The sequence below is a fragment of the Silene latifolia genome, chromosome X (assembly GCF_048544455.1).
Source record: "Silene latifolia isolate original U9 population chromosome X, ASM4854445v1, whole genome shotgun sequence".
Classification (NCBI taxonomy): domain Eukaryota; kingdom Viridiplantae; phylum Streptophyta; class Magnoliopsida; order Caryophyllales; family Caryophyllaceae; genus Silene; species Silene latifolia.
Window position 1 is genome coordinate 179,475,560 of NC_133537.1, and position 20,547 is coordinate 179,496,106.

Below are 20,547 nucleotides of genomic sequence, written 5' to 3' on the forward strand. Positions count from 1 at the left end.
TACGACGGAACGCCACAGGAATCAATGGGTCGTCAGCACGACCAAATTTCTGAGCAATAGCGAGTAATTTTATTCATTCCCGATCAAGAAAGAGACGGGCCTCATCCCGTGACAAACCAAGGAAATCACAGTACTTGTTAGCCCATCCCCTCTGAAAGTCGAGAATAACGGGAGTCAGCTCAATCTTCCAACCTCCTAGAATGGCAATTTCTTCCGGAAAGGGACAAATCTCTCCTTCTGGGAAGGCAAAAACATGATGGGTAGGGTCCCAGAATTTTAGGCATTCATCAAGAAAGACAGTTTCGGGCAAGACATGCCTTAACGGGACTAGTTGTTTCAATCCCGTATCAACAAGTATTTGGGAATCTAATCCTTTTAAATCAGAAGGCCAAGATGATATGGTTTTTCGAAGAGAATTCATGCTTAGCAAAATTTCTGTGAGAAAAAGAAGAATAAGAAGTTATGATTTGTCTCCTATTATGATCCCCTTATATAGGAAGAAGCAAGGGAAGAATTCCAGAGCTTTTCAGAAAGCTCCTACTTGCCATCCAAGCAACCGGCCATGGGCCTCGGAGCGAGTGCCTCCACACCTGTCCCATCAACTTGTGTTGATTTTCACACCAAAGTTCGTTGTCACGACCTTTACTTATGTTTCGCGGGCCAGAATGGCCAATCTGCATTTTTATCCCCAGCGAGTCCATACTCAAATTAAAAACACCTATACACTTACGGTTTTTTATGTTTTACGGGTCGATCCCCCGAGTCAGAAACTCGAAACGTATTTGCTCATCACCTTCCTATGAAATTTCAAAATGAAATGATTCCGGGTGAAGCCCATTTTCAAATGATCCCGGGTGAAGCTCATTTTCAAATGATCTCGGGTGAATCCCATTTTCAAATGTATGTTCCGGGTGAAGCCCATTTTCAAATGTATGTCCCTGGTGAAGCCCATTTTAAAAAAGAAGTAGTAATTCCGGGCGACGTCCCTTTGCACGAGCAAACCGGGTCAGAAACCCAATGTATTAGTTCGGGCCTTGAGCCCCTCCATGTTTGAACTATGATAGCATTATATGCTTTAAGTTATGATATATGTCCAAGTTTAAACAGGTACGCTTCAGTTCAGCACCCTAAAGTCAGAAACTTCAGACCCAATGCAACTTGGGGTTGTGTTCGCTCTCCGAGCTCCAGAGACAACCACAATGATGTACGGAGAAGTCTCCACCAAGTAAAAGTGATCCGCGTCGGGTTACTAAGACGATAATATTCCCCAGCGAAATGCAACTAGCGATATTACAGTAATACTGCTCAAAGTTTGGCACCAAGAATTACAGCTCAAGTGGGCTACGATCATGAAAACTATTAACTCTAGTGGGTGACAGTATGGGAGAAGTATCTCCAAAGTACGACGTCAACCTCCTTTCGGAAAGCTCCGTTTTGGGTATAGTTAGCGGAATGCATACCGGCAGCATTTGGGTATAGTTAGCGGAACGCATACCAACAGCATTTGGGTATAGTTAGCGGAATACATACCAGCAGTATTTGGGTATAGTTAGCAGAATGCATACCAGGAGCGTTTGAGTCGAGTTAGCAAAATGCATACCAGCAGTATTTGGGTCAAAGACAGCAGAATACCAAGACCAATGTTTGCCGAACTATGATGCAGATTTGATTCCGTCACAACAGATACGTAGGCGCCTAAGGATAAGGCTCAATCTGCAATATATGCAAGTTTAAGGGTGGACGACCAATGATGATGATTTAATGCAACAGAAGCAAGAAGCAATCGCGAGTAAAGTTTCAGGTATGATCACTTCTTATGGCTGGCGAGCTTACATACGCAAGTCTAATGGACTCTAAACGACTCGCGGAATCCTCAGGTCGAGAGGGACCTGGGGTATACTTTGACTTTCGCCCTGTCCAAGCCTCAGTCAAAGTGGGGGCTCTGTAGATATCCGTATCCGTCGATATTGGAATTTACAGAAATCCTGACAAAACACCCGATGATGATAGGACACATGTTTACTTATATCGCTCGTTAGCGGATTTCATTTAAGTGATGCGGGACAAGCGTTGTTTGACAGTTTTATAATTTAAATGAAATTTAAATTATTTCGAACTAAATGAAATTTATTTCATCGGTTTTCTTATTGTCAAGTTTATTTAAGATTTAATCTATTATAATTTATTTGAAAAATAAATTATTGTTCAAATTTTTTATTTAAATTTATTTTAAATGAGATTGTGACGGGTTTTCGTGTTTTTATCGCTTAATTTAATTTGAAAAATTAGATTTTTTTTAGCGGTTTTTAACTAGATTTTTATGACGGTTTTAGCTTATTTTTTGGACGGACTTTTGCACGAATTTTGAGGTATGGTTTGACCCATCCCGTTCCCCCACATGTCCTAGGTTTTAACCCCACCAACACCTCTTTTCCCTTCCCCTTTTCTTTTCCCAAAACCCGCACAAACCAACCCCTCTCCCTGTTTTCGAGCCGAACACAACACCAAACCCGACACCCAAACCATCATCCAACTCAGCCAACACCACCCAAACACATGAGCCATCAACCCAACCCATACCCACGTCCAAATCCATAACAAAATCTACCCAAATAACCCACATCCGTACCCTGTTTTGCGCCGCGCAAAACAGGGCCTCCCCTAAGCCCTTTTTCGGGTCCTTGCTAAACCCTACTCCTTCCGTATCTTTCCCTAGCTTGCACCCCAATTATGGAAGATATTTTCCTCCCATAAACAGCTCCCACAATCTCCCGTAACAACCGAAATCTCTCTCAAATTCTATCCTTTCTATAACCATATTATTCATTTCCAATCTCCATATCTCTTCAAAATTCTTGAATCCTTCCATAAACCAACTCCCTACCAGCTAATAAACCGAACCCTAGCATTCATTCCCCTTCATACATAAGAAAAACCTCAAAAAACACAAAAGGAGGACGAAATAGAGAGAGAAGAGCACCCGGTTTTGAGAGCTCGAAACCCTAAGCATATCATCATCAAACCTCACGTAAAAAGCATCCTAAAACTCCCCCCATACCCAGAAATAAAGCATAAGGTTCATACAAGAGATTAGACGAACATTAGAGCATCAATTTGCTCTCTTATTTGTGTCTTCTCGCGTTTTGGACAACGTCTGTTCTCGTCCGTTTTTATTTGTCTTAAAACCGTTTTTCCTTTTGTTTCTTGCTAAATTTTGATTACTTGTTCTTCAAGGATTCCAAAACATCTTTTGGATTTAGATTTGAGCAAGAAACGAAGTCACAATCTTCGTTTGAAAATCGTTATACGAAGCACAACATAAATCGCGTTTTTCAACTCGTGTGGACAACACCTATTTTCGTTCGTTTTTAATCAATTCAAAGTGCTTTTTGCTTCTGTTTTTTTATTGCAAAAGCTCAAATCTTTGGAACGCAAGGATTCCAGAATATCTTTCGGAATGAACTTTAGTTAAGAAACGAAGTCACAATCGTCAGTCAAAGATCGTCACACGAAGTGCATCTTTTAAAAAGAAATTGTTTTCTTTTTTTTCGAATTTGTTTTCAAATCAATTTGTTTTACAATCGCCGAAGACGCAGCTTCATAGCAAAAGCTTGCATACGAGATCCCGAGTGGTGTCCAAGTCTACATGTAAGTTGAGGTTGCACAAAATCCCGTCTCTCTTTCTCTCTTTCACCCGTGCGTGTCACGGCCATGTGGCCTTTTGTCTCATTTTTTATCGTCATTTAATTATCATCTCATGTTTGTTAATATGTTACATAATTATGATGTTAGTGTTGGGTTAATTGCTGTTTAGAATAGATAGTATTTTAATCGCATGTTTGCTTTTCAATTTATGACGATAACATGTTTAGTTAGAATAATTAACATGTTTAATGAATTGTTTGTTGATTGTATGACGATAACATGTCTTAAATCAATTAAAATGAAATTTTAATTAGTTTAATTCATTCTCACATGTTTAATATGTTTTAATTACGAAGTAATTAGTTTGATTCACATGTTTAATATTTTGATTTAATTTTAATTATGAAATAATTATATTAAATCGCATGTTTAATTGATTATGATGCATGTATGTTATTTGTATCGTTTATCAATTGTTAAATCTCAACTTGGCCTAATTAATATGTAGAATGCATGTTAAAGAGATTAGACATTCATAGGTCATACAAAACCGACATAGGACTTGAAATGAATATCTTTAAAGAATTTAATGAATTCAACGTTTCTTATGACGATTTCTCGTTAATTGAATTGCACATACTTAACATCCGATTCATTGCACTCGATGGCTATAATAGTCAACTTTAACCACCCCTTTGGCCGCGTGTTTTGGCCGTGTGATTGCCTCGGTTTGCGTGCTAAATTTGGCTCGTTTTCGCTTTATTTAATTATTGCGGTTTTATTCAGATTGTTATTGTTATTTAATCGTTGTAATTATTGTAATTCATTTTAAGCAATGTAATTTGTACTTTAAAATATGGGTCTAGTTAGTCCTTTATTTTGAGTTAAAATGTTTTATAAAACCTTTGTTTTAATTGCTTAAATTGAAGTATTTAATCAATTAAACAGAAGTGAGTGCAACAAACAATGATAAGGCTAAGGACGAAGTCCTATGTGAGCCGTGGCCTTATCATTGGCTTGGTTTTCGAGGCATCTAGATAGGCGTGTCGATCGTCTGTCAAGTGTCGTGTTTTAGCAATTGTATTTAGATCGAGTTGTATCTTTATTTCAATTGTTTGCAAATCGAGTTGACGAGAATCGTCTGGTTTGTAATAGTTAGCTCCCCAATGGCTCCCCCATTCCCATCTAAGCTATGCTTGTGAATGCTTGTTAGTATATTTCACGTCAATCTTACATACTAAATCACTTGGACAAAGTAGATTAGATGCATTAAACGATTAGAAACCAATTCACATGTTAGGGTCAAAATGGTGTTTGCATTCTCTTACAACGATCATAGTCTTGTCCAATTAGCCATCGTAGTCCTTAGTAGAGGCCGTTATTGCAACGGGCGGGGGTGGGTGTTTTATTAACAAACTTCCCATCACGTACTTTCAACAATGAACTCAAATCTCATTTATGGTTCCCAAATTTCCTTAAATTTGGCGGCGACTCTAAACGATTTTTAAACCCGTGGATATCCAAATCCCCACATCCACATTTTGGCGACTCCGCTGGGGAGTTTTAACTTGAAAAGGAAAATGATGGCTAATAGGATTAACATGATGATTCGTTTTGCATAGATACATCACCCATTCAAGACTTTAGGAGGGCCACCTCACCCATTGGATCGATTTCAGTAGTTAGGAGATGACGTCCACTATGCTGATTTAAGTATCAAAATGGTACCGCCGAGATCTCTAAGTACTCGCTCTTACCATATTGCACACTTCTGCTTATGGGAGGCTTGACTTTTTTTTTTATAAGTTGGATCATTGGCATAGACTCAATTAGAAGACCGACCTAGACTTAGAAGAGTCTAGGTTCATGCACGATTAATATGTGAAAGCTTATATGCTACGTGATCATCATCCATATTTTTTTCGAAATTTTCAACCGTTTTTGTCAAAACCGTTTTTTCGAAAACCGTCTTCAAATCATGCATGTTTTCAAACTCGGAATGCTGCCGAAATAGATATAGGGTTTTAACCAAAATGAGCTTTTTATAGCCGGCATGCTGCCCATTTAAAATCTCATTTTCAAATCATCCATTTTCAAATCAATTCCGAAACGATTTGTCACCTCTCCCTAACATAGAATATGTTTCGAGTCAAGTCTAGTCACATCTTGGGTTCGAGTGAACCGTGTCAAGAACACAAGCCTAATGGGTTACCCAAGTCAACTCTTCAGTCCAAGTCAAGTATGTTGACCATTTGGTCAAAGTCAAACCACCAAACGTCCCAGGTTAGACCACTTAGGATGTTTTCAATGCACCCATGAGCCAAGTTGGTTCAATATGTAGATACCTCATTTCTACACCTTCCGCCAACTACCCAGTGATGATTGGGCCACATGTTTGTTACGCGCAACGATTTATGACAGTTCGTAAGTTTATCGTCAAGTGATAGCTCAAACACTTGTGTCTACCCCTTGGTCGTCATCTACGCGCCGATGCGGTCGTTTTGACAGCAATTAGAGTTCATTTGGAGTCCGGGTCAAAAACCGCTTCATTTAAGAAACCGTTTAAAATGCCGAGTCGGAACGTTCTAGAATATTACAGATATTTATTCCTAAAATTAAATTTATATCTTTTGGTAAAATATATCCCAAATATCATATTTTACGGAATAAGGAAGTAGAGATCTACCGCAATTCCCTAAAAGAAACGCGGAAATCTTTCTTCCACAAGAGGAAACCTCTGGGGAAATGACGCAGCAGGTGCTGCGCCTCTTGGAAGGAACGCAGCAGCTGCTGCGCCTCTTCTCCAGCCTGTTTTTGCTGTTTACGGTATATTTCCGTGATTTCTTTCCAAAGTTTGTGTCATTCCAAAACTCTTCACATTTTCTAGAATCAATAGAGACCTCCGGTCTCCATATTTTTCACGCGAGTGTCCGCCCTTCTCTTCTCCCTTTGCATTCTAGACCTTGCTCTAAGCTTTCGACGCCTACATGCTTGATCAATCAACCACATAAGCTCAGATCATTCTGAGTACCAGTCAGGTTGCATGACCGACCAATTTGACCACTACACATCAATTAATCAATTAATCTAAAATCCTCCAACGAGGGTACTTTCTACATACATTCGAGTCGAGAAATCACTAACGTTAACTTAGTCAATCTCGTTTCGTCAAACATGTAAGTCTGACGGTGTAAATCCCATCTTTTTTTATTGTATTTTATTTTTGTACTCATTATTGTAAGATTTACGTCAAAAGTATATTTAAAACCGATTTTAAAAACCTTTATTACAAACTGTTTTTACGAAAAAGCAGTAACCAGACGTCGAGAAGAAACGCAGCAGCAGCTGCGCCTCTTTGAAGGGTCGCAGCATCTGCTGCGCCTCTTCCAGATGCTGCCGCTGCCGCTGCTCCTGATCTTTTTCTTCTTCTTCTTCTTCCTCGGGTTTCTGTGGTTCTGTCTCTTTTGTTTTATTTTCTTACTTTCTTTCTTTCTTTAGTACATATATCATGTTCAATAATTCCTTTTAATCATAACGTTTTATTCTCAACTTAAATCCCTTATAATTTGATATTTGCGGGTTTTCGTCATTAAATCAAACCCGGATGTTAGAAACTCGATTTGTTCATATCAAGTTTCTGGGATTCGTCTTCGATTTTAAGGTTTGTTCCTTTCGTATTTTTCCGACATCGTAAATAAATTCAATTCGTTCTAACTTGTTCTAACTCGTTTTAATCCGTTTTTATCGCTTTTATGACGGTTCCAGATGTAATTAATATGCTAAACCACTTTAATTTGAGTCTAAATATCAATAATTAATCATAAATATACCAACGAACATTAACAAATAGCAGTTCTGACTTCACATCCAGAGCTCAACTCAAGAACAGACGCAGGAATAGCTGCGCCTCTTGCAAGGGACGCATCAGATGCTGCGCCTGTTCTGAGATGATTTCTGTCCCTGAACTTTTGTTCTCGCTTTGACGTAGCCTTTAATTACGTGATTAGTTAACTAATAATCGTAATATCACCCTTAATCTGACTTATTTTGTCACTTTATTTTCCAACTCTTTTATTTTCTCTCTTTTATCTTCAAAATTCCGTCTTAAGTGTACTTTTGACGTAAATCAACTAACCTTTGTAATTCTTTTGTAATTTTGATTATCGTTGTTTATTTATCGTTTTTGTTTATGTATGATTTTTTTACTTGTCTCACACATGCAATCAATTTCTAACTTTCAATTCGACATTATTAATTGCTAAATTACGTGTTCACCGACATAGTTTAATTCACATGCTAGGATTAATCTGTGGATGTTGTATTGCATGCATATAATCGACAACATATCAAAAACGAACGATTTCCCTAATCATTAGTAGAGGCCGCTATCGAGGCGGGTGGTATTAGGTGTTCGATTAAAGGACTTCCTAATACGTGCCCTCACCCCTTACTCCAGATCTCTGTGAACATCCGTGTTCATTGGAATCCACGAGAGTCATTCTAGACATAGAATGCTAAGGGTAATGAGTTCTTAGTGTTCATGTCACTACTTTGTGTCTTGACATGGCACGGGGTATTCTAACGGTTCCAATTTCCCATAAAAATTGGTGGTGACTCCACAAATGCAGGCTTATTCAACCTTTCACCGATTTCAATGCCTCACAAATCGGTAATGGCCCATGATGTGCTTTGGCTATCCAAGGTTCCGTGGGGAAGTGCCGCCGCCTTAAAACAATCACAAACGCGCGGGTGGCCCATGTCCACAGTTTGGCGACTACGCTGGGGATTACACACTTACGTGTTACCCAAGGTGAAACTTGAACGAGGTTAGGGAATAGTTTATACGAGACAGTTGTCGGTTTTCATTACTCGACCTTCTTAGGTCGTTTCATTCGGCCTTCATAGGCTTAACCCAACCCATTCGACCAATCGTCCCGTCTGGACGGTCCAAATTTTTATCTAGGCCTAAGGATAGATAGCGATTGACGTCAACCATACCGTGGTACATAATCTTGTTTGTATCAAGAGCTTTCACTACTCGAGGAAATGGATTAGGAACCGACCTTACATATGTTGGGCACGGACCTCTCCACAGACCAGGGTTTGATTGCTTGGTATGGCAACCCACCTTTTAAGCCAAAACCCTTTAAATGCACTCAGCATACCGTTATAATACCTGTATGAATGTTTGTATCATATACGTGATCGCCATTTGTAAACAAAACCATTTTGTAAAATAAAATCTTTTTCAAAATGTAAATATTTCAAAAGTGGCCTAAAATAGCGGAGACTGAGTCGAAACTCTGTCCAAATGTCCAGTCAAAATTCGGGCCTCAAAACCCATTTTAAAAACCTCACCTCGAGTTAGCACTCCTACAACTAAACTACAGTTGCCTAGGACAAACATTTTAAATTTCGTCATTTTCAAACCTCACTTGACACAGTGGCACACGCCCACTTCACGAGTCGAGTCTCTTTTGAGTAAGTGTGCTAAAATGGCCGATCGCAAGTGTTAATGGATAACCCCAAAATGGTAATGATCTAATCCTAGATGCGCTCGTCCGTCTCCAAACAAGCCAAGAACAAGCTTATGCTCGCCTCAATTCTATTGAAAGCCGAATTGTTGCTGTAGAAACTAGACTTCCTCCTGCAGAGAATGATGTTCCCGACATGAGCGTGCATGATAACCTTCCACCCTTTGTTGGACAACCAGAAGTCAACCCCCCACTAGGTCCTACTGAAGCTGAAAAGCGACTCCAATACTTGGAGGAGCAACTGATGTACCTTAAGGGAGATGACATCTACAGGGAGAATAATCGCAAGTCTGAGGCGGTAAATGCTCAAATGCCTACCAACTTCAACATGACTGACATCCCAAAGTTCAAGGGGCATGAAAATCCTTTGAACCACATTCGTGCCTTCAAAGATTATATGTTTATCAAAGGCATCAAACCGGAGATGTTCCTAAGGATCTTTCCTTCATCTCTCGACACTATTCCTAAGCAATGGTTTTACTCTTTGGAGCACAAGAACATTGCCACTTGAGACGATGCCGCAATTGTGTTCACTAAACAATACGTGGATAATGCCGAAATCCAAGTCAATATGCGCACTTTAGAGGTTCCTTCCCAAAATGAGAAAGAAGGCTTCACCGACTTCCTAAGTAGGTGGAGGAAGACTAACACACAACTTGTTGAACGCCCACATGAAGCCACTCTTGTGGAAAAGTTCGTGGATAATTTGAGACCTGTTTACGCAAAACATTTGAGGTACAAAAACATAAAGTCTTTCAAAGACTTGACTGTGCTAGGAACGAGAATTGAAGACGACTTCCGAAAGGGGCTCTTGTCCAAAATGGTAGATCTCAGATATCAAGGTTCAACGAGTCGTTCTTATGGATGCTCCACTAGCAAGACCGATGAGGTCAACCTTGTCGAATCATCTAAAAAGAATAACCTGCTAAGGAAGTTCACAAACATTGGTGATTCATATTCCAACTCTTTGAAAAGGTTGATGAAACAAGGCAAGCTCCAACCCATAGGACCTACACCCAACCCAGAGAAGAAGTCGAAATTCTGGGATGAGAATGCATACTGCAAATATCATTGAGGCAAGGGACACGATACGGAGAAATGCTTCAAGTTGAAACATGTCATCCAGGATATGATTGAAGATGGTCGTTTACCCATACCTCCCGGAGGTAAGCCTAACAATACTCAGAATCCTCTTGGAGTTCTGATGATCACAGATGAAGAATCCACCTTGGATTGTTCACACCTCATTTCACCAGTCGTGGATGAGATTCATGTGCTAGAAGATGAGGGAAGCTATTCCATCATTTCTCCTACCATTGCCGATTTTATCGCATGGACAAAGAGTGTAAGTAGGCAAGTTTCAAGAGGTAATCGCAGTAGTTGACAATCTAGTCGAGCAAATAATCAGTCTGGAAGCCGAAATCATCAGGTTGAGAGAGCTCAATATCGTCAACGGAATATGGGTTGATGACGATGAAGATAAATGCCTCACAAAACATTATCTAGTCAAGGTTAGTGAGGATATAGTCAAGGCTAGCGAAGATCAAGATATAGACCACCTTACTCGCTCAGGGCGTCCATATCAGAATGTCTCTCAGAATGGTCCTACAGCTAACGGTCTAGTTACTAACACCAATGTCATCACACCAAATGATAACAAAGATACATCTACTGACCACTTACTAAAACAACTACAGAAGACAAAGGCTGATCTTTCAGTCTGGCAATTAGTTGCAAGTTCATTTCCCCATCGTCAAGCTTTACTGCAAGCTTTGGCTAAGTTGAACGTAGCGCACAACTCTACGCCTGATGACGTAGTCAACCTAGTCTTCCAAGACTCAGTTAAACTAAGTAACCCAGTTACTTTTTCAGATGAGGATTTGCCTCCTTTCGGCGCCTGTCATCACCTCGCTCTATACATTATAGTCACATGCTTAAAAAAGAACGTACAAATGACTTTGTTGGATGACGGCTCCGCAGTCAACGTCATACCACTAAAGACAGCACATAAGTTGGGCATGAATGAATCAGATTGGATTCCTACCAACCAAGGTGTTCGAGCATACGATGGAACACGACGTAAAGTAGTAGGGCTAGTTAACCTCACTATAGCCACAGGGCCAATCGAGCGAAAGGTTAATTTTCAGATAGTGGACATCGAAGCATCTTTTAATATAATTTTGGGAAGGCCTTGGATTCACGCTTCCAAAGCGGTAACATCCACTTTGCACCAAAAGATCAAGATTCCTCTAGTTGGCAAAGTAGTGACGATCACTTCGTCACCTATCAAGGTTGTGATAGAGAAAATGTCAAGCAACCAAGTGGTCACAGACCCAGTATATGAGCTTGGAGGATTTCAGAGGATAATTATTGTAGAGAGCGAACTGGCGCCTCTATACTTCAACCCATACTCCAATTTAGTGGTCAACCACATACTCAAGTCCCAGGGATACTTCCCGGGAATGCCATTAAACCCTGCCAAGAAGAATACCTTTGCACCTTACGAAGAAGGAAACTCTCAAAGGATACCATTAGGTTTGGGGTACAAGCCCACAAAAGCAGAAGCCTTAGAAATGCTTACTCAGTTCCAAAATAGTAAAGACAAAGGAATCCAAATGCGACCCTATCTCCCTACCCTAAATGGATACTTCGTTAGGGAGGGGAGTCATGAATACTTTCACGGGTTTCCCGAACCTTAGCATTATAAGGGAATACAACTAGTTGAAATCGAGGTCTTCCACGATTGCTATTTCATCCCTTCAGAAACGGTTCCTACCATCAAAACTTGTTAAACACCTTGTTTAGACAAAGAAGCCGTAAGCCTTCTGTTTGGGGAAGACCGATTTGTTAGAGCAGCGCGGGATGAGATCATTACCATGATACTTCAAGATGACCATTTCAACCCCACAACATTGATCACTGACACCAGTCCGAATCAGCAAAAAGGATGGAGAAAGTCATTCAAATGGACTAACAACAAAAAAAAGCTCTTTAAAGTCACTACTGGAGAAGGAGAGATGTTCAAAGGAGAACCCGAAGACAACAAATTCGAGTCAGAGTCAGAGTCGGAGTCGGAATCAGAGTCTAAGTCTAGAGAAGTCGCTAGAGAGTCTTCTTCTGTCATCACTCCCCATCCCATTGTTTCTCCTAGCATAGCATCGCGTAGTAACAGCAGCTTGGGAAATGTCCCAGCAGCCGTCCCTTTACCGCCACTGACTACTGAGCAGATGGCTTCTTTGTTTCAGCTCTTTTCAAATGTTAATATGAATAAATCAGATTCTGCTTACGCCTTGTGTTTTTCTGAATACAATTCTATTTATGATGATAATGAGGATGACCCTGACCCAGACTCAGTCGAATTACCTCCCTATATAGTTAAAGAAATACTACAAGAGGGGGAAGGGGCACCAGTTATAGAGAACACCAAACCCATCAACGTAGGAACCAAACTAGAACCCCAAGAACTTAGGATAGGGACGACCTTAAACCCAACTGAAAGGGCAAATTTCATCGACCTCCTACACGAGTTCAAGGACGTTTTCGCTTGGTCTTACAAGGACATGCCATGGATCGACATGGATATTGCAAAACATCGAATTCCAATCAAACCAGGTTTCAAACCTGTAAAACAGAAGCTCCGTCGGATGACGACAGAGTGGGCTCTTAAAATCAAAGAAGAAGTTGATAAGCAATTCAAAGCCGGGTTCGTCAAAGTTTCCGAGTACCCAAAAAGAATGGGCGAATCCGGGTTTGTGTTGATTTCAGAGGCTTGAACAAAGAGAGTCCCAAGGACGACTTCCCTCTACCACACATCGATATATTGGTAGATAATATAGCGGATCACGCGTTGTTATCCTTCATGGATGGGTATGCAGGGTATAATCAGATCAAAATGGCTATAGAAGATATGCATAAGACAGCCTCCGTCACTCATTGGGGTGCATATTGCTATACAGTTATGCCATTTAGGCTAATCAATGCTGGAGCTACATATCAGCGCACTGCGACCACATTGCTACATGACATGATGCACAAAGAAGTAGAAGTGTACGTGGATGATATGATTGTCAAATCCAAAGATAGGAAGGGGCATATCGATAACCTTTGCAAATTCTTCCTAAGACTGCGAAATTACAACACGAGGCTCAATCCTCAGAAGTGTGCATTCGGAGTAACGTCAGGCAAGCTTCTGGGATATGTTGTCATCCAAAGGGGAATAGAAATTGATCCATCCAAGATCAAAGCTTTAATCGAAATGCCACAACCCCAAACTGAGAAGGAGGTTAAAGGATTTTTAGGCAAATTGCAGTATATAAGCCGGTTCATATCGAAACTCACTATAATCTGCGAACCTATTTTCAAAAAGCTCAAGAAAACAGATCATACCATATGGGACGATGACTGTCAAAAGGCGTTTGACAGAATTAAGGAGATATTGGCTACGCCACCAGTACTAATGCCTCCCCAACGAGATCAACCTCTTGGTTTGTATCTCACAGTCACCGAAATAGCCATGGGGGCTATGCTTGCACATACTATTGGAAAAGAAGAAAGAGCTATCTACTACCTTAGTAAGAAGTTCTTAGAATACGAGTGTAAGTACACACCTCTCGAAAAGACATGCCTCGTTCTTGTGTGGGCGATAAAGAAGCTACGCCACTACATGCTTAGCTACTCGGTCAAGGTGTATTCTAAAATGGATCCTGTCAAATACCTTTTCGAGAAACCCGTTCTCAACGGACGTTTGGCAAGGTGGACCATAATGCTCTCGGAGTTCGATATCAAGTACGTACCTCTGAAAGTCATAAAAGGGCGCGCCGTTGCCGAGTTTTTCGTAGATAATCCTATCAACGATACCCAAGCAATAGATATGTGATCATTTCCAGACGAGGATATCCGACGGACCAGTGTAGACTCTTGGGATCTTTATTTTGATGGGGCGTCGAATTTAAGAGGATTTAGAATAGGAGTGTTGCTCATTTCTCCTGAAGGCGAGCATACACCACTTCTGTCAAACTCGACTTCGAGGTGACAAATAATGTAGCAAAATATGAAGCTTGCCTCATTGGTCTACAAGCAGCAGTGAGTTTAGGCATTAAGAATCTTCGGGTTCATGGAGACTCATCCTTGATCATTAACCAAGTTACAGGATCTTGGAAAATTGGAAGTGAAAGTCTAGCACCCTATCAGGTTAGGATAGATCAAGTCGGCCAATTCTTTGATCAGGTCACTTATCTACACCTGCCTCGTGAAGAGAATCAATTTGCAGACGCTCTTGCAAAACATGCATCTTTGATTAATATGCCAGACAACATGGTGGAAATGCCTTTATGCATCGAACGACGGCCAGAACCAGCCTATGTACACCTCCTTACAATGCGCAATACGCCTACTAGCCTCTCAATACCTCCTCATGGAAGGAGAATTGTACAAAAGAACACCTCTTGGTGCCATCTTGCGTTGCCTAGATCATTCACTGGCACAAAAAGTGATGGAAGAAGTTCACGATGGAGAATGCGGTCCTCACATGAGTGGACCCATGATGGCAAACAAAATCACACGTCTAGGATATTACTGGACGACAATGGAGTCAGATTGTATTAAATACGTCAGACATTGCCATAATTGCCAGATCTTTGGGAATGTGCAACATGTTCCTCCCTCGATGCTTTACACCATGACATCTCCTTGGCCATTTCTGCTTGGGGAATCGACATCATCAGGAAGATCACTCCAGCCGGAACAGGAGGTCACTATTTCATTTTGGTAGCTATCTAAATGGGTCGAAGCAGCATCTTACACTAGTCTCACGGCAAAAAATGTGGCAAAGTTCATACAAACCAATATCATATGTCGATATGGTTGCCCGCATGAAATCGTCAGTGACAATGGATCACATTTCCAGGCTGAGACTGAACAATTGCTAGCCAAATATAAGATCAAGAACCACCATTCCTCACCTTAAAGACCTCAAACTAATGGCGCGGTAGAAGAAGCTAACAAGAATGTCGTCATGATCCTCAAGAAAATGATCGACAATTATCGAGACTGGCATAGCAAAATACCCTTTGCGTTGTGGGGATATCGCACATCAGTTCCGACGCCCACCGGGGACACTCCTTTCTATTTGACTTACGGGATGGAAGCTGTACAGCCAGTGGAGCTAGAGATCCCGTCTCTACGCATTCTATTAGAAAGACAAATTCCAGAAGCTGATTGGAAGAGAGATAGATATGATGAACTTGTCCTCTTGGACGAACGAAGGTTGCGCGCATTACATAATAATGTGCAAACATATCAGGCACGTATCAAACAAGCCTTTAACAAATGGGTTAAGCCCAGGAACATCAAAGAAGGAGATTTGGTGCTCAAATCAGTTAGAGCTCTCCTATCTGTCGATCCACGAGGAAAGTTTAAGCCCAACTAGGCCGCACCTTTCTTAGTCAAGTCCATACTCTCGGGGGGTGCGATTAGGATTACAGACCTAGATGAAAATGAATTTGCTAACGCTACCAACCTAGACCAATTGAAACGTTACAAACCTTAGCATAGGACAAAAACGCGCCTCGCATAGCCCACGTGCCGCTCATGCGACACGAAATAAAATCGGCCCCTGGTCAGCCAAAGCTTATGTCACTATGCTCTTGCATTTTGACATTTCGACATCCTCATATCATCAAATAAACTGAATTGTACTTTCCTTAGGAGTATGTAAAGCACATGCTTATTTTTCTAAAGTTCCTTACAAGCTCTTGCTTCGAACAATTATTCTTTTACATTTACTCGAACTACGCAATGGGTTTGACTTCATTTTTTTATCATGAATACGTAGTCAATCCTTCACAGGATACAACCCATTATTATTTTAAAATGTAAATAGAAGGACATTTGCATTTGCATTTGGATTTCGACATGAATAATAAAAGTAAATCATAACGGTTTCTTAACTAATTAATATTTTATTCATTGTTCCATAAATATTAATAATACGCCAAATACATAAAAATAATAATGCTGAAAATAAATGCTAGGCTAGGATTCTAAAAACCCCGCCATTTATTAGAAATTAATAATAAATAATACTATAATAAATGACTAAGGCTATTCTTCCATTTTCCCTTTACCTTTGTCACCCTTATCATACTTCTTGTCTCGACCACGAGCCGGGCGCTCTTGTGCTATCTCCGACCTAATCACCAATGGTCGTTCTCGCAGTCTAGCCTTACCATTTTGATCTATCACCATCTTCTCGGCAGAGGCGATTTTCGGCTTCTTCGACGGACGCGCGACTCGGAATCCGGCCTCTTCTCCCGCTTCCGTCAACTACTTTTGGTTCTCATTTGCTGCTTCGCGGATTTTATAATCCACGGGCTCGTGTTTCCTTAGCTTCTCACTTTCTTCGGGAGTACCGGCCTTTCTCCATTGAAAATATGAGTCAGATACCCATAAGGAGCCAACAGGAACGGGTATGAACCACATGTTCCTTTGGGCCCACCGAATAACCCATTCCCGACAGGACTCTGAACTATGTGTCAAGGCAGTTTGAGGAACGGTATCCAACTTCGGAATTTTCTGCTTAAGACCCACTTGCCTCATCAATCTCTCCGGAAAAATGCAAACCATGAATTCCAAGCCAGGGACACGAACTGACCGTGTCGGGTCCAAAGATGAGACTCCAGTAACTAACCTGAGATGCCACCATGGCACAATCCATCGGATCAAGGGACCACCTTCACTCTTCAACTTATTTTCCCAGTAGTTGCATACCCGAGTGAAGTCCACCATGTATAGCCTGGTTCTCAATGCAATTGATCGAGCATGATATCCGGGCACATTAACTGGCGGCTCGATCAACCGCAGCCCTTTCATCAGCCAAACCTGCAAGAAAAAAAAGAAAACGAGAATTAATACCCGTGCATATATAAAAAAATAAACAAAAATCCGAAAAAAAACGGAAAAACAACAAAAAAAGGGAACAAGTACGGTCGAAAAATGGTTCTTACCTGCAAGATGATGGGACTTCCCAAATAAGGAAGTTCGCGGTTGGCCTTTCTATTATCCAAACCATGAATGGTCTCCCCTAAGACTAAGCATGCTGGGCTCTTGCGAAGCTCCATTTGTTCCACTAGGCTCAAAAAACGAGGATCCCCTCTCATCTCCTCATCAACATGCCCTCGAAGGACATAGAAATGCAGTAGACAAAACCCGAAGGCCCTGCGCCTCGCAACATAAGAAATAGTAGGGTCCTCCCTATTTATAAATCGGTCAATAAAGTCAAACATGCGGACACCTTTTGAGGTCACAAGTGTGGACACGGGCCACGGGGGCGCTTGGGAAACAAGCGTTTGCATTTGTGGAGTCGCCACCAATTTATTGTGGAAAATTGGAAACCGTTCGAATATCTCATGTCACGTCAAGACACAAAGTAGTGACATGAACACCAAGAACTCGTTACCCTTAGCATTCTATGTCTAGAATGACTCTCATGGATGCCAATGAACACGGATGTTGACAGAGATCTGGAGTAAGGGGTGAGGGTACGTATTAGGAAGCTCTTTGATCGAACACCTAATCCCGCCCGCCTCGATAGCGGCCTCTACTAATGATTAGGGAAGATTGTCTATACTCGATATATTGTCGATTATATGCATGCAATACAACATTCAACGTTTAATCCTAACACGTGAGAATTAAACTAAGTCGGTGAAACAACTAATTTAACATACATTTGAGTCGAAGTAGGGATTTAGATTGAATTACATGTGAAAACATACGAGTGATACAAGAAATATAAATACAATAAATACAACAAAGAAGAATTACAATAATTACATTGGATTAATGATTTATGTCGAAAATACTTCTAAAACGGATAATTTGGGAAAGAATAAACAAATAAATTAACGAACAGGAATTAGGCGACAATACGAATAATAGTAGATTAAGACGTAATCAATAAACTAAGTCATGGAAACACGGGAGTTCAGACACAGAAATCAACCAGGAACAGGCGCAGCAGAGCTGCGTCCCTTGGAAGAGGCGCAACAGTTGTTGCGTCTGTTTCTTGGCTCAGTTCTGGCTGTGAAGCCATAATCGCAAGTCGTTAATATTCGTTGGTGAATTTAGTGATTGATTATGATATTCGACTCGGATGAAAGTAATTTAATACATTAATTACATGTGAATGAGTCATAAAAACGATAAAACATGGATGAAACGAATGTAAACGAATTAATTACATGAATGAAAGATTGATTAGTGACATGAGTGAACTAATTAGGTTAAATATGACGAATTAATGACGAACTAATGACGGATAAACACATGGGAATATACCAAAGATCGAATTCCAGAAACTCAATATGAAAGAATCGAATTTCTACAACCCAGATTGACTTTAATGACGAAAACCCGCGAATATTGGTTATAAGGGATTTAAGTCTGGAGTCAATGATGAATTGTATACTAATAGTGATTAACAATATGTTAAATTATTATGTGAATGAAGCAAGAGCAAACAATGACGAAAGAAAAAAAAGAAACGAAACTAACAGAGGACAAAGGAAGAAGAAAGGAAGCAGGAACTGCGGCAGCCTCACGAAGAGGCGCAGCAGGTGCTGCGTCCATTCGAAGAGGCGCAACAGTTGATGTGTCCTTTCTCGACGTCTGTCTCCTGATAATCCGTAAAAAGGGTTTTAAACATGGTTTTACAGATCGGTTTTTGAAGTACTTTCGACATAAACCTTACATTAATGATTACAAAAAGTAAATAAAAATAATAAAAGAGAGATTTACACCCTCAGACTTACATGTTTGATGAAACGAGATGAACTAAGTTTATGTTTTAGTGATGCTCGACTCGAATGTAACGAAAGTGCCCTCGTAAGAGGAAAACGACTAAGATTAATTAATGTTGATTATTGTGGAGTTGGTCAAATTGGTCGGTCATGCAAAACGAGGCTGGTACTAAGAAAGATCCGAGCTTACGTGGTCGAAAGTTCAAGCACGTAGACGCCAAAAAGTAAGAACGTGGTCTAGAAAGCAAAGGGAGAAGAGAAGGGCGGACACTCGCGTGAGAAATATGAGGAGCGAAGGTTCCTATTTATACTAATCACGTGAAGGAATTAGGGTTTTCGGAGAGACTTTGGAAGTGAATCTCGAAAAGATATGAAAAGATACGAAAAATACGCAGAAAAGGACTTGGGAAGAGGCGCAGCAGGCACTGCGTCCCCTGGAAGAGGCGCAGCAACTGCTGCGTCTGTTCCTAAATGGTTTCCTCCCGCGGAAGAAAGATTTCCGTGTTTAATTTATGGAATAACGGATTAATCTTATTTTCCTTAATATTTTGTATGAATATTACGGGAAATTCTTTACCAAAGATTAAAAGATTGTGAAATATGGAATAGAAATATCCGGAACATTCCAGAACATTCTGACTCGGGATTTTAGCGGTTATCAGAAAATGAAGACGGTTTTAAGCCCGGACTCCAAATGTACTCTAATTACTGTCAAAACGACCGTATCGGCGCGTTGATGACAATTAAGAGGTAGACACAAGTGTTTGAGCAATCACTTGACGATAAACTTATGAACTGTCACAAATCGTTCCGCGTACCAAACATGCGGCCCAATCATCATCGGGTGGTTTGCAGGAGGTGCAGAAATGAGGTATCTACAGAGCCCCCACTTTGACTGAGGTTTGGACAAGGGGAAAGTAAAAGTATAGCCATTAGGTCAATCGAAGATTACAACCTGACGACTATGGCGACGCGAGGCGGTTCAAGGGGTCTGAACCAAGGACCTGTCGTCGGGAACATTTTAGAGTCTGTCGACTATCGGGGAGGGTCGTTTAAAGTCCATTAGACTACGTAAGGAAGCTCGCCAGCCATAAGAAGAGACCATACCTGAGACTTCTTTCTCATGATGCTTCTGGAGGTATACAGGAGCTAAGGTTAAGCGTAGGAGCTAAGGGTAAGCGTGGGAGCTAAAGGTAAGCATAGGAGCTAAGGGTAAGCATAGGAGCTAAAGGATAAGCGTGGGAGCTAAAGGTAAGCATAGGAGCTAAGGGTAAGACCTAAAATATATATAAGGATTGTGCTCTAGGGTGTGGGACCCTAAAGGAAAGCATCGATGGGGAGGAGGCCAAATATAATTTCAACCTAAGGGGTAATCAAGGCTCGAGTGTAAGAACTCTGCCGGTCTGAAAACTTCTTGAGAACGACACCTTTGTCGCACTCTGTGGGGAAACAAGAAATATCGTGAGTAGCAGGACACAGGCGGGAACTGCTGGGAGAAATTTGCTTGGGTCGTCTTCAAACAAACATCAGAAGAACTTGAGAAGGACAATTGTATGTCGTGAACTCTTGTT